Source organism: Diplotaxodon limnothrissa, linkage group LG4 (assembly GCF_057381915.1).
Source record: "Diplotaxodon limnothrissa isolate DT_005_m linkage group LG4, D_limnothrissa_male_GT1.1, whole genome shotgun sequence".
In the NCBI taxonomy this organism is placed as follows: domain Eukaryota; kingdom Metazoa; phylum Chordata; class Actinopteri; order Cichliformes; family Cichlidae; genus Diplotaxodon; species Diplotaxodon limnothrissa.
In genome coordinates this window covers 19,232,935-19,239,529 of record NC_140599.1, presented here as the reverse complement: position 1 = coordinate 19,239,529, position 6,595 = coordinate 19,232,935, and the positions used below count along the sequence as shown (strand labels likewise).

At 37.9% G+C, this 6,595-nt stretch overlaps 1 protein-coding gene across 1 annotated transcript in view; it reads left to right on the top strand.

Moving 5' to 3' along the window:
- Positions 1-2,070: 2,070 nt before the first annotated feature.
- Positions 2,071-6,595, top strand: part of LOC146633648 (sterile alpha motif domain-containing protein 9-like) — a 28,946-nt gene continuing 24,421 nt past the window's right edge. Inside the window, exon 1 of the mRNA XM_085351595.1 lies at positions 2,071-2,182. The gene's annotated coding sequence lies outside the window, so the exon portion shown is untranslated. The remainder of the gene's footprint in view (positions 2,183-6,595) is intronic.

Below are 6,595 nucleotides of genomic sequence, written 5' to 3'. Positions count from 1 at the left end.
GTGTTTTGAGTGTGCTGCATGCCACAGTTTTGTAAGGTCTGTCATATTTGTCTACAAACTGTAAGTTTAACAGTTTCACCTGCTGTTGCTTCAGGCAGCTGGTGTTGTCTGACTTAGCAACAGAAACTATTAACTCTGAACCTCCTTTGGCATTATTATCAGCACAAAAACTGTGCGCCAGGAACTTAATGGCATGAGTTTCCATGACTAGCAATAACATGTAGGTGCCCCACGACCTTTGTCCATAGTGTATCTCAAAGGTTGGAAACAAAAGCCAGAAGTACCTGATGTTACCTTTCTAAGATGCTTCATGTAGTGTTCAGGGTATGAATGATTTGATGGCCTTAAAGTACAGAAGATGTAAATATTATTTTGGGTTGCTGTGCTTATACTACTACCACTGGAAAGGTTCACCTGATTTTGCCTAATTTCTGAATTAACCATCAGAAATAACACAAGACAAACCTGCAGGTATGACAAAGATGTGGGGCCTGCACTACTTTTATGATCCTTTAATGTGTAATCATAGACATAGAATCTACCATCAACAAAGGTACAAAGAATTAACTCCAATAGTGAGCTGTCAGTAATTTTCATTAATAGCAAATGGTTGATTTTACCTAATTCAGTGAATCCTGAGTTTAAAAAAAAAAAAACAAACAAACAGTAAAAACATCAAATCATGTACACCTTTTAGCTTTCTGAGCTTTCAGTGTCAGCATTGTACTCATAAAGACCTTCAACATCAACATAATTCAAAATGATCAATTTCCAGTAATGGAATACAATCCCTCTCACAATGTCTAATAAAAATAAAATTTGTTTCCTGGAGCCTGGAGGTTTTTCGAGACCCAAGTAGTTCAACTGCTTCCTTTGGCAGGTCCAAATCTAATTTTGGATCAAGTCATTAAATTCTGGCTGAGTGAATAACTGGGGAGCAGATGAGCTACTGGATTTGGATGTGTAGTGAAGTATCCACAGTCGAAGGAAATTATATCTGGATCATGTTTGCAATTGCCACTTCTGGGGAAAAAAAAAAAAAAAAAAAGTGATATAATGGAGCAAAACGTATAAAATATTTTTTGAAGCCACCAACACAAAATTAGTAAAGACAAGGTGTTGGATTTCATGCTGTAAATATGATGCAGGGCAGTGTTATTTATAGCAGCTGCCCTGTAAACACATTCTTGCACATATGCAGTGGATATTCACCCTGGTTACTTATGAAAACAACTTGGTCTCTTTGCAAAGCATAAAATACACAAATCCTGTTTATCGTAATGATGTGGATATTATTACTAGGCTTTAGTAATAACTCAGTTTTTTGTTTGTTTTTTTAACACGTTTAAGGTAATTTGCTAGTGTATAGTTTTTAATGTTTAACTGACATGAGCTGTTTTGGTTACTTTTCTCAGGCTGCTGGTGACAGACAGCCTCTCCTTGGTTGAAGCTAAGGTGTGGCTCGAATAGTTTACTTATTATGGTGACATTATTTGTACTGCTCAGGTCAAATCAATCCAATGTCACTTCTTTTAGCTTTTTGTGTTCTAAGTTTTAATGTTGACAGTGGTTTGGCCACAACTTACGGCTGGGCTAAAGCAATAAAACAAGAAGCATATTTGTCATTGAAAGAGGAAATGTTAATTTATCACACATCCATAACCTTACATATGATTAAGGTGATCAGAGTTCATAACAAATATTGGTAAGTTTGAATTTTCCTTTTCTTAAAAGTTTCAAAAGCTCTGTTTTGTGCTCAGATGCTCACTCATCCCGGTTTTTACAGCATAGTACAAAGACGGGACACAACATACCATACTGTTTCCAATATGGTAGGCTTCAACACTACTTAGATCTATCCTATTAAACAATGTTAACACATTTTGGTACTTATTTTGTCTGAATCTTTAAAAAGCCTTTTCAAAATACCTTTATTTCAAAAATTAAAACGCAAACAGCTTTTTTCTTTTTAACAATCACGTGACGCTCATTATGCTGTGGGCTTTCCGGTGCAGGGGTGCAGCTCTGCGGGCTTGTTTCTCCAAAAACGAAACTTGAAACTGATCGAGGATACCGTGTGCAGCATAGCAGGAAACGACACATAACATATCGGGCTTGAAACACAGGCGGCACTTTTCTTTGTATGCCTGCAGGGACTGTTTTCCGTCGGTATTTCTCCAAGGTAAGATAACTGCCTTGCCATATCTTATAGATCTAATAGTTTTTTTTTGTCTCACTTGTAGGTTGAAATCACGGCTTCTTATAAAAGTTTTTAGTGATTCTTATTGTAAGAGTTAGCCTACGTCTTTGAGTCACAGATTAGAAGCACATGAAAAATATTTGCTTTATTAGGTGTTGTCTCAGACACTTTACAGTTAACAGCAGCTGTCGAGAAAAACGGTGACAATGTTTTTTTCACATGACTCCTGAAAAATGCCTTATTACAAACACGAGCGCTGTTTCTCAACATTAATCAAACGAAATAAATGAATAACGCTACACCATTCATTCAAAGTGTAAGAAATGTGGCAGCTATATTGAAACGCTTGCTGGCCCTTATTTGGACAGTTATAACAAAATTACCTTTAATTTTACTTTTCACCATAAAAAGTGCATTTGTACAGTTAGCAGTCAAATCTGAAACCGCTTCTGAGTTTCCCCCAAAATCAGGTTTATACCCCCGCCACCCACTACTTTTTTCTTTATATGCTGGGCGTAATACTTCTATAATCAACCTTGTCCTTGAGTGATTTAGATTTAAGTGTGCCTCTGGAAATACATTGCCTCGACATGCCTGACATGTGATTTCAAAGGGGCCGGGCTATATAGTGATGGGATTTCCGGATCTTTTTAGAGAATCGGCTCTTTCGGTTCGACTCACTAAAAAGAGCCGGCTTTTTCGGCTCCGAACCGGCTCTTCAGGTTGTTTTGTTGCTTTAATTTATTTATTATTAACAATAATATAAAATTATGCACAAAAGGAATTACTAACGTAAAAAAACAGTGGTTTTATTTACATATGTTTATATATAAATATATGCGGTGGCCCCTAGAGACAAAACACGTACAAACTCCAAAACATATTTCTAGCATGAACTGAACTTCCAAAGCAGAGCTACTAGATCACTTAAATTACACAATTGAAAGCATGTGTGTATTGTTTGTGTATTTATACACAGGCACTCATGTATATTCAAATAATTTAAAAAAAAAAAAGTTAATTTACCTGTTACTACCACACACCAAATCCGGTCATTGGTACTTGCTGGATTGTGTAGCCACTAGGTAACAAAAGCTTAACACTGCGCCCAGCATCCTGGAGCACTTCTGTTGTCTTTTGTACGTGTTTTGAGTTTGTACGTGTTTTTACGTGCTTCGGAGTTTCTATGTGCTTTGTCTCTAGGCGCCACCGTAAATATACTTTTATTTATTCACTCCACATAAAATGTAATAAATAAATCATATAATACAAAAATCAACTATTCACATGTCAAATTTTAACTATTTAAATTTTCAGCCTTTTCCTTTTACAAAATTAAAGTGAAACAACACAAAACACTGCAAACCACAACACAATTAAATATAAATTAAAATATGAAAACAAAAAGAACATGCATATTCTCTGTCATATAGGCCCGCATGAATAAACTTTCTGAATCCTTTATCATCTGCAACTGAAAAATAGTTGTGGATGATTACTATCCGGTTGTTCAGTGATGACGCGACGAATCCTACTTCCGGGTCTAAAGTAGTCTGCGTTTAATATGGCTTTTATGTTGTTAACATGTTTAATGCTATGTATTTTCTTCTATTTGATCTCAAAAAGCTCCTAAAACAGTCAGTGATCCCTGTTGACCTCCCTCGGCTTTTATTACCGCTAATCATTTATTTAAGCTCAGTTTTTAAAACCTTAGGATGTAACTACAGCCCAGCCCATGCAGCAGTATATGAATGACTAACTTTGTATTGTAGATGAATTATCTCAGTTGTTCTCCTGGCTGAAGTTTGGTCCTTTTACAGCATCCTGCCATGCGATTACATTTGTTTCTGACCACCGAGAAAACTCACGTTAACTTTTATCGAGTGGAAAAAAAGTTAGCTTGTTTATATTATGCTAACATAGCTATGTCGCTAGCGGTCACGTAGCACATCATTATATACCAGCTAGCCAAACTTCAGTAACCCTACAAACGTCACTGCTGTTTAGTTTTCTGTCTTCATTTATGCTGGAAGTGATAAGAAAGCTGTACGTTTTAATTTGTTTCCAAAACCCCGCAGTCAGGACATGCTATATTGTATTTAGATAGAAGCTAGCGAGCTAACTCCCTGCTAACTTCTAACTCCGTTAAATGTCATAAATTCCGTTTTCATGGATGCCTGGATGTTAAACTCAATTGTTACACCTGGTAGAGCAGAACACTGATCATTTTATTAAAGATGAAAGACTTTAGACAGTTTTTCAACTCTCAGTAATGCCACAGTGATCGTTTGATATATGGACCTGCAGCAGAGTTTAGACCCAGACACGGCTAGTGACGTCAGACTGAACAACCGGATACCTTTCTAATGTGACGTTGTTGTCCCTGGCTCTCTTTCTCTCTCTCTCCCTCTGGCTCTGTTCCTGTGCTACTGAGTGTAACTACCGCCCCTCCCCCCTCTGCCCAGCGTAAAGCACAAGGCTCACATGCAGAGTGAAGTGAAAAAAGTGCGAGAGAGGCTGAGAGAAAGAGAAAAAAAAAAATCACGTGACGGCTCGCGATAAGGAGCCGGCTTGCGTCGTTCACGTCAAAGAGCCGGCTCTAAGAGCCATTTCGTTCGCGAACGACCCATCACTAGGGCTATAGAAGGGGGTCCAATTACAATAGCGAAGATTGGACTTTAAAGTGATTTCTAGCATTTGTTACACTACTGTCAGTAAAATATATAACAAAAGAAGTGCCATGCCTGAGGTGATATCTAAAAGTATCAGCTAAACATCCAGGAAGCAAATCTCCTTTTCCACCACATCGCACAGGTGCTCTGTGGATTGAGGTCTCTGGATTGAGCTCTCGTGACTGGAAGCCATTTGTGTACAATGAACTCACTGTCATGTTCAAGAAACCAATTCAATTCAATTTTATTAAATTTTATTTATATAGTGCCAAATCACAACAACAGTCGCCTCAAGGCGCTTTATATTTCACAGTAGATTGTACAATAATACATACAGACAAAAACCCAGCAATCATATGACCCCCTATGAGCAAGCACTTTTGTGACAGTGGGAAGGAAAAACTCCCTTTTAACAGGAAGAAACCTCCAGCAGAACCAGGCTCAGGGAGGGGCGGCCATCTGCTGCGACCGGTTGGGACGAGGGAAGGAAAACAGGATGAAGGACATGCTGTCGATTTTTGGGATTATTTGAGCTTTGTGATAGTACGAGCCCACTGGACTGTTGTGATTTCATATAAACTTTCTTTTGTAACCAGAAGAGGTTTGGTTAAAACAGTGATTCTGGGACAATATACGTTTTAGTTTTGTTTTAAACGCTCTTGCATCAAAAATATTTGCTTTAATAATGCTACATTTACCAAATGGCAAAATCAAAATGTGCCCAAAGACTTGGTATTAAATCCAGTTCTTTTGGATTCTTTACGGCTAAAAAAGACACAAGGCTCAAAGTGGTCTTTTAGTCAAAAAAAATATCTTTTCATACCCGGGATATGGAGACCTGAATACAAAACACACAACCCCAGGTCTGAAGCACAAACAGAAGCCTAGGTATTTATATACTTGCTCTCTACGTCACACCACTATAAGTTTCGATCAAAGACTCTGCTTAGTTTCACTTTCTGGCTGCAAAAGCATGCAGTTTCCCGTCAGTACTTTTTGGCACAGACTGTACTCAGAGTTAGGCCTCTCTTATATTAAAACAATATAATCAGCAAATACACATTCAGATTATATATTCAAACCCCAACATTGGCTATTTTTTTTTTTTTTTTTGGCATTAAAATCTTTTAAAATAGTGTTCACAGTGAGGGATGAACTGTGAGACAGCAAGTGTTACAGCCGCTCGGCAGAACGGATTTACATCATTTTGTTATTAAGAGCAAAGCAATAACTACAAAATCAGACTGGGCAAGGAACTTGTGGTGGTTGATCTTCAATTGGTGAAGTTCGGGGCTACAAGAAACTTTCTTTAATGAGCAGCTGTCTAATTAGGCAAAGCCTGCACCCCACTTCCACCGGGCGCACCTTGATCTTCCAGCCTCTGTCCTCTGCCTCAGCTGCCAAGTTGGCATACCGCAGTTTCTTATGCTCAAACGTAAGAAGCTGCTAGTTTTATTACAGACATGGCAGGACCCCCCAAAATCCCGAAAGGTTGTGTCTTATCAGTCCACAAAATATTTTTCCAAAAGTCTCTGGGATCATCAAGATATTTTTAAACAAATGTGGTTTTCTCCTTGGAGCTCTCCCATTGCCATTTTTACAAATTCTTTCTTATTGTTGAATTGTTGAGTTGTCAGCTTTTTCCTTAGATTGTGGCATGATATGTTGCTTTTTGAGATCTTTTAACCTACTTCACTTGAAATTATTTAGGACTTCATGTCAT